The sequence below is a fragment of the Bos indicus genome, chromosome 3, assembly GCF_029378745.1.
Source record: "Bos indicus isolate NIAB-ARS_2022 breed Sahiwal x Tharparkar chromosome 3, NIAB-ARS_B.indTharparkar_mat_pri_1.0, whole genome shotgun sequence".
Classification (NCBI taxonomy): domain Eukaryota; kingdom Metazoa; phylum Chordata; class Mammalia; order Artiodactyla; family Bovidae; genus Bos; species Bos indicus.
Genome location: NC_091762.1, coordinates 114,154,648 through 114,169,611, shown reverse-complemented (window position 1 = coordinate 114,169,611; position 14,964 = coordinate 114,154,648). Strand labels below are relative to the sequence as shown.

The window sequence follows — 14,964 nt, the reverse complement described above, 5'->3', positions numbered from 1 at the left end:
CCTGGAGAATCCCAGGGACAGGGGAGCCTGGTGGGCTGCCGTCTATGGGGTCGCACAGAGTTGGACACGACTGAAGTGACTTAGCAGCAGCAGCAGTAGCAACCAGTTAAATGGAGGAGGAAATGGCAACCCACTCCAGTGTTCCTGCCTGGGAAATCCCATGGACAGATGAGCTTGGTGGGCTACAGTCCATGAAGTCGCAAGACTCAGACGTCACTTAGCATGCTTGGGGGAGGGGAACCAGTTTAAAATGTTTTAAATCCTGTTTCTAATAGCACCCACAAAAAGAAGAGCTAAAGATATCCTTCCTAATAAATATGAGGGGGCAAATAACTAAAAGTAAAAATTAAGCTGAAAAATAACTTAGTTTTTAAAACATAGTTAAAACTATGTCTAAAAACATAGTTAGTTTTGACATGTATATCTGACACATAGCAGCTATGGGTCAGAATGGAAAATGCTCTATTTGAAAGTGAATAGCCTTCCCAAATGAAGCTGACAGAGTAAGTAAGTAGAAACACTGAAGAAAACTGTCCCCACGAAGAGAAGTGAGGGCATACGGGCTTCCCCGGGTTTGTACGCTGTGCCGATCTACACCAAGTGCTTCTGAGCGCTGCAGGCACAAGAAGCAGCTGTGTGTCAATGACCAGAGATCAGCCAGAACCAGGTCTGCATTTAACATATGTTAAATGAGGCATCACTCATGAACAGAAAATGAAAGATTTCTCAATCAAGGATGACCCAGTAATTGACAAGATATTTGAGGAAAATACCTGCTTCTAACTTTACCACACACCAGAATAAACTGTAGATTGATCAGAGCTCAGTTATAAAAAAAAAAAAATAGAAAAGAGAGAGGGGGAAAAACTCCTTGGCTTCTGTATGGAGAAAGGACTTCTAAGTTTAAAACCAATGGAAGGCAGTAAGAGGGAAATGGTATATTGGCATTCACATAAAAATTTTATGCCAAATATCACAAAAAACATGAAAGTCAAATTATAGGCTGAAAAAAATTTTTTGATGAAGATGACTGAGAAAGAATTTAAATGTCAATAGATAGTTCCAAAGCATCAGTGAGAAAAACTGAAATGTTCTATTAATGAAATAGGCAAAGAAAAAGCTTTAAAAATTCAAGAAAGATGAAATGGAAGAACTTTATAAACAAATGACAATATAGTCAATCTTGCTAAGAATGAAGAAAAGTAAAGTTGAAGAAAAGGACCAATTTTTGCTTTCACTAGCGTTTGTGAAGGTGTGTTAGATAAGCTGTGCGTTTTCACATCTAATGATGGGAGAATAAATTTTTGAATTTATTCAGTCTTTTTGAAAATCAGTTTAGCAGTTTGTGTCAAAAGCTGAAAACATTCTAATATACTTTAAGTGGAAAAAACACAAAGGTTTGAATTGTGTGTGTACGTATATATGTGTGTATATATATGTGTGTGTATATAAATTGGGCTTCCCCAGCGACTCAGCAGTAAAGAATCCATCTGCAGTGCAGGAGACATGGGAGACTCGGGTTCAACCCATGGGTCAGGGAGATCCCCTGGAGGAGGGCATGGCAACCCATTTCAGTAACTCCAGTATTCTTGCCTGGAGAATCCCAAGACAGAGGAGCCTGGCAGAGTACAGTCCATACGGTCATACAGAGTCGGACCCGACTGAAGCCGCAAGTGTGGGCAGGACGATAAAGGATGAATGACAGATACTGTCGGGAAGAGAGAGGCTGGACCATTAAGAACATCTTGAACTTGAACTTGTGCTGTATAGAGGGAGATAGGAGTGATGGGGCACTGGATGGATTTTGTACTTGAACGTCACATAATCAGGTGTGTCTGTGGGGAAGATCAGCAGTGCAGAGAATAAACAGGGGGCAGGGGAGATACTGTACAGAGGGTGATGGATTCAGAAGCTTCTAGAACCTTCCTTCTGGAAGACGATGGAATCCTAAACAAGAACGGTCATAGTTAAGTTGAAATGTTGCAGGGGGGCGGGGGGACTGTTTGGAATGACAGCTCCTCAAAGGACTTTTGTGATTACTCCTGGTTTCCTCCCCTTAGAAAAATAATTGGCTAATAGCAGACAATCAATAAATGTTTGTTGACTGTATAAGTGAATCAGTAAAAAGACACTAGATATTTAGAATATAATACTAGAGAGAACTGGTGAATTTCCAGATGTAAGAAATAATGGTAGAGAACTTTAGGAAAGGTTGAAATCAAACAATAATTCCTCCAAACAATCATGTCAAGAAGCAAATTCATCCAATGTTGCCTTATAGGCTTCCTGAGATATTATTGTATTATAGTAATTTTAGTTATAATTCTACAGACCATCAAAATTTTTTCAAGGGCCACTTAACTGTTTTTCTTCTAAAAGGGAACAGACCCGTTCTGTGGACATAAGCCCTTTGCTAGGATTAACAGAAAAAACATTTTCTCCTTGCCTCATTGTCTTATAATTTAATTTTAGGTTTTATTTTTAATACAGAAATTTTGCATTTTTCTATTTTGAAAAGTACAAGATGTCACTCAGAGTTCCCCAGCACAGAACCATTGGTGTCAGTGCCAGTTTCCTAGCTGTGATATTCCGCTACAGTCATGCAAAATGTATCCATGGGAGAAAGTGGGTGAAGAGTCTAGGGGGATCTCTCTGTTCTTTCTTACAACTGCAGGTGAATATTTTATTTTAAAATAAAAAAAAAAGAACTCATCCTTGAAAGGCTCATCTTCCTCTCTGAGGATTTTTCCACAGCAATGCCAAAAGAAAATCTTGGATTTGCGTACAGCCTCTGGAAAATGTGAGTTATCTGTACTTTCTCTGTCGATGAGCCCAGAAGAGAAGACGGTTGCTTGGCTGTTGTATTTGCAGCGTTTCTGTTTTCGGTGGCAATTCCAGAGTAAACACACCTCTTATTTACAGCCCCCAAACTGTGAGAGTGTCACCATGGTTATCCTTCCGCTCTTCTGAGCTTTATCACTTCCACTCCGGATGTGGTTTGTTCTGTATAAGACTTGCCACCATTTCAAAGGAGCAAAAATGAATCATTTCTGAGTGCTCTATGCACTGGCATGGTACCGCGTTGCTTATCTCGAGATGGTTCAGTCCAGACCCCTTGAAGAGGGCTCTGGTTCAATCAACGTGGTCCCCTGATTGCAGTCAACACCTGCAGAGGCACAGCCCTGGCTGTGTGTGTGTTTGTGGTGAGCTGAGGGGTGGGAGACGGCAGAGAGCTGGGGGACAGAGAGAAGCCTCACCCAGGCTTTCCTCTCTCTCACTCTCCTCTTCTTGACTCTCAGGATGTCTCTGGTCTCAAGGCTCTTGTAGCCCCAACCTTTTTCCATCCCCAGGCATTGGATGCAAGGGAGGCACTCTGCACGTGCTGGCTGGCTGGCTCAAGTTTCTTGTTGCCCCATGACCTGTCTTTTGTCTCCATTAGTCACCCATCCATCTTTGGAACCACTGCACAGCCTCCCAGACTGTGCTCCCTAAGTGTCCATTTGGCCCTTGTCCAACTCTGTGGTCAGCCAGAACTATCTCTAAAATATTACTCTCTTGCTTAGTGTCCCTGGGACTCCAGAGCACCTCTGGGTAAATATGAAATATGGTGCACACAGACGTCCCTGACCTGATTATGCTCACCCACCCAGCTCTGCAGGCCACCCTCCAGCTCTGTGTACAAGGCATTGAAGGGTGGCCCCACTTAAAGGGCCCCACAAAGCAACTGTAGGCACCTAGGAGCCCAGGGGTTCCTAACTGGGAGCAGCTGGGTTTGGGGTCCCAGCCAGAGTCCCATGACTTTGAGAGTGTCTGCGCTCTGACTCCACTTCCTCCTAAACTGTCTGGGGCTTATATCTGCTAGACGGCAGTGTGCCTGGCTTCACAGTTGACCTTAGATAGTCAGCATCTTTGTGGGGTTGGCGAGGCAGGTCCCATGTGTGACTGCAGGGCACCAAGAGGCCACCTGCCCCAAAGAGCTTCACCTCCTGACCTACGAGTCCAGAAAGTACCTTGACAAGAGCAAACAGCCACTCTGTGGTCCTAACACAGATTTCTAGCTGTAATACCCACTAATCCTCTTCATGGGTTTTCTGATTCAGTCTGGTTGGGCATTCTCGAACCTCCGCAGCCATCCACAAAGCCTCCCTCTTCCTGTGAGCGGGAAGGGCGGTGCTGGAGCAGGACCGAGAGCAACAGGAGGCTGGAGACTGCATTTGGGGACTTCGCTGGTAGTCCAACAGTTAAGACTCCAAGCTTCCAATGCATGGCGGAGGGATGGGGGGTGGGGCTCGATCCCTGCTCAGGGAACTAAGATCCCATGTGCCTTGGAGTGCAGTCAAAAAGTGAAAAAAAAAAAAAAAAAAAAAGATTGCATCAGGACAAGGACTGAACCAGGATGCTGGATCCCAAACCTGAGCAGATACATGTCTGGTAATATCATGGACACTGCCCAGAATCCATACATACTGGGGTACTGTGCTGTGCTGTGCTTAGTCGCTCAGTTGTGTCTCTTTGCAACCCCATGGACTGTAGCCCACCAGGTTCCTCTGTCCATAGGGATTCTCCAGGCAAGAATACTAGAGTGGGTTGCTGTGTCCTCCTCTAGGGGATCTTCCCAACCCAGGTCTCCTGTGTTGCAGACAGATTCTTTACCAACTGAGCCACCAGGGAAGCCCAAGAATACTGGAGGGGTAGCCTATCCCTTCTCCAGCTGATCTTCCTGACCCAGGAATTGAACCGGGGTCTCCTGCACCGCAGGCGGATTTTTTACCAGCTGAGCTACCAAGAAGAGCTAAGTAGTACAGTTTGGCGTGTCTAGCTAATTCAGCTTGGACATCAGCCAGTCCAGCTCCTCCCTTTACAACTGAGGAAACTGAGGTTCAGAGAGATTCTGAGGCCTGCCCCTCTTGCAGCTAGAACAGGCAGGAACCTTTGTGAACCAGCCAGGGCCAGCTGGCCTGAATCACAGCTTGATCACTACACCGGGGCAGGCCTGTTCGTAACTGTTCAGGCCTAGGCTTGTTCCTTACAGACTGTAGTATAAGCAGCACCGCCGAGGCGTGTGCAGTGCACAGACCATACAACTGTACAGAGAGGCTGAGAGCCAGAGTCAGGGTGAAGATCGGGAGCGACACGAGGCCTCGTCACTCGGCTGGGTCGGCAGCGAGAATGAAAGCAGGTGGAGTGCAGCCAGCTGACAGCAAGGCCCTTCCCGGAGACAGAGAGCTCCTTGGGCATTTAGTCTTGAGGGGAGCTTTGATGGGTCCAAGATGCTAACCCCTGAGCCCATGCACACTGGGCCGGGGATCCAGGGTCCCAGCCCAGGGGTCAAACCAAGTCAGGAGCGACGTCCAGCAGCCCTTTGCACTAACAGGCCCGGCGCCCAGAAGGAGCACACGGGCAGAGGTCGCGGTGCACACTCGCAGGCGGATGGCAACACCTCTGCCGGTGGTGCCAGCCTGGGGAAAGTCAGAGCCGCTGCGAGGCATTTAAATGTAGACAGTAAGCTCCAAAGGATTAGTGACCCTCAGATTCGCAGGCCTTTTTCAGGTTACAGACATGTGTGGATACCTGTTTTACTTAATCCCTGAGACGCGGGGCTCATGGTCCGCCCCCGCCCCCATGCTCCAAGTGTATTTCGCAAGTTACAGGTAAGGACAGACGAAGAACTTGAACAGAAGAGTCTGGTTCCAGGTGCCCGGCCTGAGCCACAGCGCTCCCTTCTGGCCAGACTGGAAACTTCCGTTCTGGGGCTCGGTTCAGTTCAGTCGCTCAGTCGTGTCCAACTCTTTCCATGGACTGCAGCACGCCAGGCCTCCCTGTCCATCACCAGCTCCCAGAGCTTACTCAAACTCACGTCCCTCGAGTCAGTGATGCCATCCAACCATATCATCCTCTGTCGTCCCCTTCTCCTGCCTTCAATCTTTCCCAGCATCAGGGTCTTTTCCAATGAGCCAGCTGTTCACATCAGGTAGTCAAAGTATTGGAGTTTCAGCTTCAGCATCAGTCCTTCCAATGAATATTCAGAACTGATTTCCTTTAGGGCGGGCTGGTTGGATCTCCTTGCCGTCCAAGAGACTCCCGAGAGTCTTCTCCAATACCACAGTTCAAAGTATCAATTCTTCGGTTCCCAGAGGATGAAAGGAGCAGGTCAGGGTGGGCACCTGACTCAGGCCACGTGGGAGAGAAGTGGGGTGAAAGTGAAAGAGACATTCTAACAGGCAGACCCTGACCACAGCGACAGAGCACTAGTGTCTGAACCTCTGGGCACCATTCTGTCCCCAAAGGTGCCAGAGATCTAGTCCTCCCACACAGCTGCTCCGTGGGCATCTCTGTGTGTTTCTTCCGAACCAGTTCTTTTTTGGAAAACTTGCCTTTTTTTGTGTTCACGTGTCTTTCTCCCTGGCCACCAACCCTGGCCAGCTGTTCTATCTTCTGTGTTTCTTCAGCCCTTTATTATCCTACATTCCATACCAGACTCATTTTAGACCGGCTCATGATTTTTCTTTTTTATTAAAAGAGTATATTTATGGAGAATGCAGAGAATGTAGAAAAACACAGAGGCAAAAATAGACATCACCTGCAATCCAGCCCCCACGATATAAATCCCATTATAGTTTATATTGTGTGTGCTTAGTCACTCAGTTATGTCTCACTCTTTGCAACCCCATGGACTGTAGCCCGCCAGGCTCCTCTGTCTATTGGATTCTGCAGGCAAGAACATTGATGTGGGTTGCCATTCCCTTCTCCAGGGGATCTTCACAACCCAGGGATTAAACTGGGGTCTCTTGCATTGCAGGCAGATTCTTACCTTCTGAGCCACCAGGGAAGCCTGATAGATTGCGTTATTTCCTTCTAAATCTTAAGTATATAATTAGATTGACACTTTACAAATAATCTTGTAATTTATTTTGTTGCTTAGCAGTAACTGCAGGTGTGTCGAAACGTTTTCCAATACTCTTTTTAATGGCTTTATCACATTCCATCCTGTGACTGGTCCACGATTTATATTGTACTGTGGTGCTGGAGAAGACTCTTGAGAGTCCCTTGGACTGCAAGGAGATCAAATCACTCAATCCTACGGGAAATCAACCCTGAATATTCTTTGGATAGACTGATACTGAAGCTGAAGCTCCAATACTTTGGCCGCTTGATGCGAACAACTGACTCACTGGGAAAAAAAAAATCAACCCTGATGCTGGAAAAGATTGAAGGCAGAAGGAGAAGAGGGCAGAGGATGTGATGGCTGGACAGTGTCACCAATAGAATGAATATGAATTTGGGCAAATTCCGGAAGATGGTAAGGGTCAGGGAAGCCTGGTGTGCTGCAGTCTATGGAGTCTTAACTTGGCGACTGAACAACAAATCTCCCTTGCTGGATATTCTGACTGCTTTGAAGTTTACTTTTGGGGACAATACTATAGATAATAGCTTGTCAGTGAATTTCTGTCCGTGGGGTAGAATCCCCAAAGTGAAAGCACCAGTCAGAGGGTCCCAGCAGCTTGAAGGCTCCTGACAGTCCCGCCCAGCTGAACCCTCACTTTTGCAGGTGTGACCTCTCTCACTTCTCCTGCTCACCCTGGATCAAGCGGCCGCATGGCCGTGACCTTTCACTTCTGTTTCAACATGCATTTGTCTGATTATCAGTCAAGTTAGCATCTTCACCATGGGGATGGCTAAAATCTCTGAAGGGGACAATGAATGACAGTTCTTTCCCCTGCCTTTGGTCCAGTAATTTCAGAAGTCAGACCAAAGAGGGACGGAGGGCTGAAACATCACCTCTATTCCTAATAAAGATGAAGACGGAGGACGCAGCTTCATGTGAGAGCCAAAATGCCTATGAACTAAAGTAAGAATTCAGTATCATCCTTTCTCTGAATCTTTCCTTTATATCCTTTCTCTGCCTCTGGAGTGGTGCAGGTTGGACAGACCCTCCCTGATGTGGGTACTTCCTCATGAGTCCCAGCTTAGGGGAGCAGAGGAGGGTCACCCTTGCAGGCATCTGGCTCTCGGAAGGGAAATGGAAGTGATGAGTGAGCATCCCTATTTACTTTTCTGAAAGGCCCTCTTCTCTTAGGAGAGGCTCCCCAAGTGACTCAGTGGTAAAGAATCCACCTGCCAATGCAGGAGCCCCAGGAGACTCAGGTTCAATCCCTGGGTTGGGCAGATCCCCTGGAGGAGGAAATGGCAACCCACTCCAGTATTTTTGCCTGGGGAATCCCACGGACAGAAGAGTCATAGAGTTGGACATGACTGAGTGGACTGAGCACATACACACACTCCTCTTAGGAGAAAGTAAAGAAGAAGCTGCAGGGAGATCAGTAAATTTGGGGAAAAGTCCCCCAATTGGGGTGTTTGGAGAGTGGCAATGAGCCCTTTCTCTTTTGCTTTTATCTGCCAATGGTGTTTTCTCCTATTAGTATTTATTTGTCAGCATATTTCCATCTGGGTTGACTTGTACCAGTGTCTTGTCGAGTCCTTTTTTTCTACTTTGTCTTTTCCTCTGAAGTAAAGTGTTTTCGAGCTATGAAAGTTTTATGTTATTTTTTAGCCAGATCTATCATTTCCATCCGAGGAATCGGCCACACCCATCTCTACCACATTTGGGAGAGTCCCCTGGGCCAGGCATTCTGCTCAGACCTGTGCATGTATCACCTGAAATCTTCACAGCAGCCCCCGTGGGGAAGAAGCGATTCTCCAAGCCGAGGTTTGCCAGGTGCAGTGAACCGCCAGTAACGCGGGCGTGGTAGGGCCAGGATGATCGGACGCCAGCTGCTGTGTCCATAAAGGCCAGGTCGACCTGGAGTCAGGCACGGTGGCTCAGGGCTCAGAGCTTTTGGGAAATGAAAATGCTCATTTTCATTAAGGCTCCTAATTCCTATGCCAGGAAGTGAGCCTGTCTTCACGGATAATTTTTGGTAGGGATGATACAGATTCCAGTGTAGGAATGATAAAAGACCAGGGAGAGGCTGTGACTCATTTTAATACTGTGTTTTGAGAAACATCAAAGCTACCGCAGATTTATCTGTCTGCCTGGAAACACAGCTGTTCCCGGAAAGCTTATCCTTTCATACTTGTCTCAGACTTCATACAGTTGGTGGCCCCTTTCTTTCCATTTTTTTTCATTTATATGCATAAATTATATTCATTGAAATTATTCAAAAACTGCAGTAAGGTATCTAAAAATAGTTAATAGCCCACTATCTCCTCTATCAACCTTTTAAAATAATGTTTAAATGATAAATTCTTGAATAATAAATAACTGGAATAATATTACTTAAATAACTAATAATTCAATAATAATGAGTACCACCACTCATGGAACGCTTCTTTTGCACCAGGAATATAGCATCATTCATTTACTCGGCAGAACGAGTAAATGCTACCCTAGCATCCAAGTTAAGGTAAATGCTACCCTTATTCTTGTTTCACAGGCAAAGAAACTGAGGTTCAGAGAGCTTAGTAAGTTACATAGGGTCCCACAGCCAGAGCTGGGCTTCCACATTAATGTTTGGCTCCAGAGGCCATGGTCTTAGCTACTCTACTCTGTCCATCCTCGGCAAAAATGGTGCATATGTTAATGTTCTTTGCTTAGATAAACACGGAGGAACATTATGTAGGTCAGATCACCACCTTGTCTTTCTTTTCCTCTTTTCTTTGTAGCAAAGTCACTTGTTTTCCTTGACAATATACTTGGGTATCATATCAGATGGAAGCAGAGAACCCAGTGAATCTTTTATAGTAGTTGTCTTACAGTCTGTGATTGAATATTCTGTATTTAACCCCTTCACCACTCATAGGCTGTTTCCATTTGTTTTCTCTTGAAATAAATGCTGAAATATGTATCCTTACACACAAAACTTCGTGCTTTTTACATCAAAATAATGTGCTTTTTACATCAAAAGACTAGATGACTAACATTGGAATTGCTGTGTCAACAGCCTTGCATATTTAAAATTTTAACACATCAGTCTCATGTGGCCATAAGCTATTTCTACCAGACTTTTAAGGAACAAGTCTTTTTAATTTTAAACAAATTCTGTCAGACAAGAGAAAAGAGGGATTACTTTCAAACTCATTATATGAACTCATAACCTTGATATAATACAATGCCATGACATCACAGAAACGAAATATTTGGTCCTATGTAATTCATGCATATAGATATAAAATATTAGAAAACATAGCCCCAGAGTCTAAATAAAGATGAGGTGACACATTTTGCCAGTTGTGCAAGGATTGTTTGATGATATAAAATTTACTACATTAATCAGTCAGAAGAGAAAAACAATATAATAAGCTCAGTAAATTCAGAAAAAACATGTGATAAAAAGAAATGCCCAACCACAATTTTTTAGAAGTTCAAAATTTGGAAACAGAATTTCCTTGAATGGTAAACTGTACCTATAAGAAAAGTAGGACAAATGTCTTCCTTGATGAAGAATGTTAAAAGCATTTTTTTAATTGAAAAATATGAATCAAGGATGCTCTGTCATGATTTCTATTTAACACTGTGTTCCTAGCCAGTCTGTATAACAAAAATGATAGTAATAAATTGAGATAGTAAAATAACTAATTACAAATAGACTATTCTTAAACCAATGATGAAAACATCTCATCATCTGAATTAAGGATTATTACTATTCCAAAGCTGTGCACCTGAGATCCAAAGAAAAAGGCAAACAACTAAACTCTCATTTATTTCACAAAAATAGACACAATTCCACTAAGTGAGTATGTAAAAATGGCTTTGCATCTCCCCACATCCTTATCAGAACACTGGCATGGATAGCCTTTCCTTTCTGCAGGGGATCTTCCCAACCCAGGGATTGAACCCGGGTCTCCTGCAATGCAGGCAGATTCTTTACCATCTGAGCCACCAGGGAAGACCTCATCAGCATTGGCTGTTATCAATATTTTCAGATTTTGCAGATCTATGGTTGAGAATTTGGCTGTTGTGTTGTTTTTATTTGTACCATTTGCTCAGATGGTAGAGAATCTACCTGCAGTTTGAAAGACCTGAGTTCAATCCCTGGGTCAGGAAGATCCCCTGGAGAAGGGAATGGCAACCCACTGCAGTATTCATGCCTGGAGAATCCCATGGACGGAGGAGCCTGGCGGGCTACAGTCCATGGGGTCACAAAGAATTGAACACGACTGAGTGACTAACGTTTTCACTTCACTCTCACAGCCAGTGGTGAGGGGACCATCTTCACACACCCACTTTTCATCGTGCTGGTTGTTCACCTGCCCTGTGCAACCTGACGTTTGTTCTTCTCCTGCCTGCTCTGGGATTTTGGAAAATCTGCTTCCCAGCTCCTTGCTGACCAGTTTTCTGTTGGATTCAGCCACTGGGAGATGCTGGAAGCAGATCAGGAGGATGGGGGAGGGAAGGTCTCTGCAGCTGACTGTAGAGAAAGACCCAGAGTTGACAGATGCTTTTGCTTCTGAGCTGGTGGAAAAGTGGGTGATTCCACATTCCACTGATCCAGGCAGGGGCCTTGGACGTCTCCATATTTGGTCCAGGCAGCATCTCTGGTGGGTCCAGAATCCACCCATCAGAGTTTCAAACAGCCGTGGAGTAGGAGCAACAGGCGGGCTCCAGCCTCTGACCGCTGGTCTTCACCCCCACCTCCCTTTTCTCATCATTTCCTTCCCCCTTCTTCTTTGCTCTCCCAGCCCTTCCAAAACCTTTGCAGCCACCTTACATTCCCTAAACTTGAAACATCTAGAATAGTTTCTGATTGCACTCTGCCCAAAACTTTGTGTATATAATTTGCCCCATTTTCAGAGTTGAGTTTATTTTCATTTCTATTCATTAAAGAAAGCATTATTTCTATGTGAGCTATTAACTTATCTGCCATATGTCCTGCAAACATTTTCTTCTAGACCATGTGTGGTTATTAATCTTGTTTATGATGTCTTTTCCAGACAGCTGTCCCCTTTGCCTTATGATTTCAAAATCTGGAGGTGTGACTATATGTCCCCAAGCTTATTACAGCTGCATACAGCAGTTTCAGGCTTATCTAACGTCTTTCTGATGCCCACTCAGATGTTATTCTCTGGATCCTTCTGAGTTCTGAGGCCAAATTGGTGTTTCTTGTACCTCGGTCAATAAATATGCTGCCTGCCTCACTTCCAAGTCCACTACTGGTTATAAAAATTACACAAAATGCAAAACTAGAACAAGCAAAGGATGTGAAAATTGAAATTATGACTGAGTCACCAAGAAATAGTATATGGTGGTGGTGGTTTAGTTGCTAAGTCACATCTGGCTCTTTGCAACCTCATGGATTGTAGCCCACCAGGCTCCTCTGTCCTTGGGATTTCCCAGGCAAGAATACTGGAGTGGGTTGCCATTTCCTTGGATTCTTTATGGACTGAGCCACCAGAGAAGCTCAGTGCTACAAAAAATACATAATAATCCATAATAGTCGATCCTTGAGAAAGAACTCCATGATTTCTGGGGCCAATATCCAAACCAAGGAGTGGTGAGAGTGTGGAGGGGGTCAGGCTACGTGTGACGGTTTTGGAGAAAACCCTACTGTGTGCTTTGCTTCTCCGTCCCTCACCAAGAGAGAGGGAGGTGGAGGAGGGCCCGAGCCCTCACCTCAAGCAGAGAGCGGGCTTTCAATCAGACTAACCATAGGCTCTATTTATGAGACCACTGCAGCTGGGGGACCCATGGGACTGTGGACTGGATGGTAAGACACAGGCTGCCTCTCTGCTCTAAGAGTTGCTGCTGCAGTGCACTCAACTTCATTTCTAGGCTGTGGAGAAGCCAAGAATGTGTAGGTATGTCTACGCATGAGAAATGGCCTCACTTGACTGTGAGGGAGAGTCAGCATGAGTCCTGCCTGACAGGGTACACAGAGGGGTGCAAGGACCCCAGCAGCAGGAAGCTGGGACGATACCGGCTTCCTAGATACAAGTGGACATGAACCAGCTCAATGGACATGAACTTGGGGTGAACTCCAAGAGATGGTGAGGGACAGGGGCACCTGGTGTGTTGCAGTCCATGAGGTTGCAAGGATTGGACACGACTTAGCAACTGAACAACAGCAGATACAAGTGACTACCGGCAAGAGAGAAGAGAGAAAGAGAGTGTTTCCTGCCACATCAGAAAACAAGAACGTCAGAGTCATCAGTGGTCCAGCCCTCCAGTGTGAGCTGGTGAGCCCTAAGAGCACTCAGGAGGGAGAAAAATACCTGCCCATCTAGCACCCATAAGATTGCAGCCACTCTCTACAGGGACCCCCAAGGGAGCTCAGGTTGTGAAAAAATGCAGGATACTGACCCAGGATAGCTGGGATGCATGAAAGGAATGATTTCAGTGAGCCCAGACTCTTGCATCTTCTCATACATAGAAAAGCACTAAATTCTTCAACTTGGAATATCTGGATTTCTTTAAACAATAATCTTTTGATGTTAAGACTCCCTGCTCTTTTTTTGTAAAACTTCTATATAACCTGGCTCCTCCACTCACTTCCTCAGAGCAGCTCTCTCAGGGTTACTGAGATGTGATCTCTTGGGCTTGAAGTCCAAAAGCTTCCCACCAAATAAAACATAGCTCTCAACTTTTAGATTGCGACTATTTTTTAAGTCGACAGTACAGTTGCCCTGGTCAAGGGAACTCAGGAAAAATAGTCAAGAGAGGGCCAACATTAAATGCCCATGAGACAGAGAACAAAGCCAGCCCATGGCAGAACAGAAAACCCACCCAGAGTTCACCCTGCTTACACGAGGGGATATTACCTCTAAGTCAAGTTGATTTGGCTATTCCAGGTGACTGGTTGCTTTAAATTCTGGATTAATGCTATGTTTTGTGACTAAAGGCAGCCACAGGGCTGTCTTCACAGAAGAGTGAGCATGTAACATGCAGGTTTTTATTCACAGGCAAAGGAAAAACTTCCCCCACTAAATGGATATTAAAGGGCAGGGAGAGACAAGAATAAAAGTGTGTTGTAATTACAGCTCCTGTATGTGCTTATTTCAAGCAACACTTATAGGCACAAAAGTCAATAGCTTACTACTGAGCTCAGAATCTCGGCAGAAAATATTAAGAAGATAATTCTAGGCACAGTAGCAAAAGAAGCAGAATAATTAGGAACAAGATAAATCAGAAAAATGTGCAAGACATGTGAAAACAACCACATATAAATTCTGCTGATGAGTATTCAAAAGAAAAATACGATACAAAGAGATACAGACAAAACCCATTGTTCTGTTGTTGTTTAGTCACGAAGTCATGCCCAACTCTTTAATGACCCTATGGACTGTAGCCCACCTGTCTCCTCTGTCTCTGGGATTTCCCAGGCAAAAGTACTAGAGTGGGTTGCCATGCCCTCCTCCCGGGGATCTTCCTGACTCAGGGATCAAACCTGCAGCTTCTGCATTTGCAAGTGGATTCTTTACCACTGAGCCACCTGGGAAGAGATCCAGACCAAACCCATCATTATAAAAACTGTTTATTATTCTCATACTCATTTATATTAGATATGATCCAATCTGTAGTCCAACAGAATTTTTGAAATGTAATCAAGTAATTCTAGGCTTTAGTTGTAGGAAAAATATATGTAGAATAGCTGGTCATTTCTGAAAAAGAAAAATTATCAAAGAGTAAATCTTTTCATAAATTAACATGAATGAAGTGAAAATTCATTTATTCATTCTGCAAATATTTTGAGCATCACCTGACCTGACCAAAGTGCCGTTTGAGATGTGGGTGCCTCCACATAGAAGCAGGAAACACCTGTGAGAGGCTCTTCAGTCTCTCTGTCTCCCTGCAGGGCAATTGGGAAGACACGTGCTCCTGACCAGGTAGCTGTGTGACCCTAGAGCCAAGGACAGTCTAGACCTCCACCACGTGGGCTCTGAGGAGTGGTCCAGCGAGCAAGGGAGAACTTGCATTCTCTTTCCAGACTTGACCTCCAAGTCATGCATCACTTTGAGTGTAGTCTGTGA

The 14,964-nt window shown here is 44.9% G+C and overlaps 1 long non-coding RNA gene across 4 annotated transcripts in view; it reads right to left on the bottom strand.

Moving 5' to 3' along the window:
• Positions 1–14,964, bottom strand: part of LOC109556557 (uncharacterized) — a 67,485-nt gene that overhangs the window by 35,628 nt on the left and 16,893 nt on the right. For 2 of the 4 annotated variants that reach the window (XR_011565956.1, XR_011565957.1), the window contains exon 4: positions 14,453–14,595. The exons of the other annotated variants lie outside the window; for them this stretch is intronic. This is a non-coding gene — a long non-coding RNA (uncharacterized lncRNA). Of the gene's footprint in view, positions 1–14,452; positions 14,596–14,964 lie in introns of those variants that run through there. 4 annotated transcript variants of the gene reach the window in all.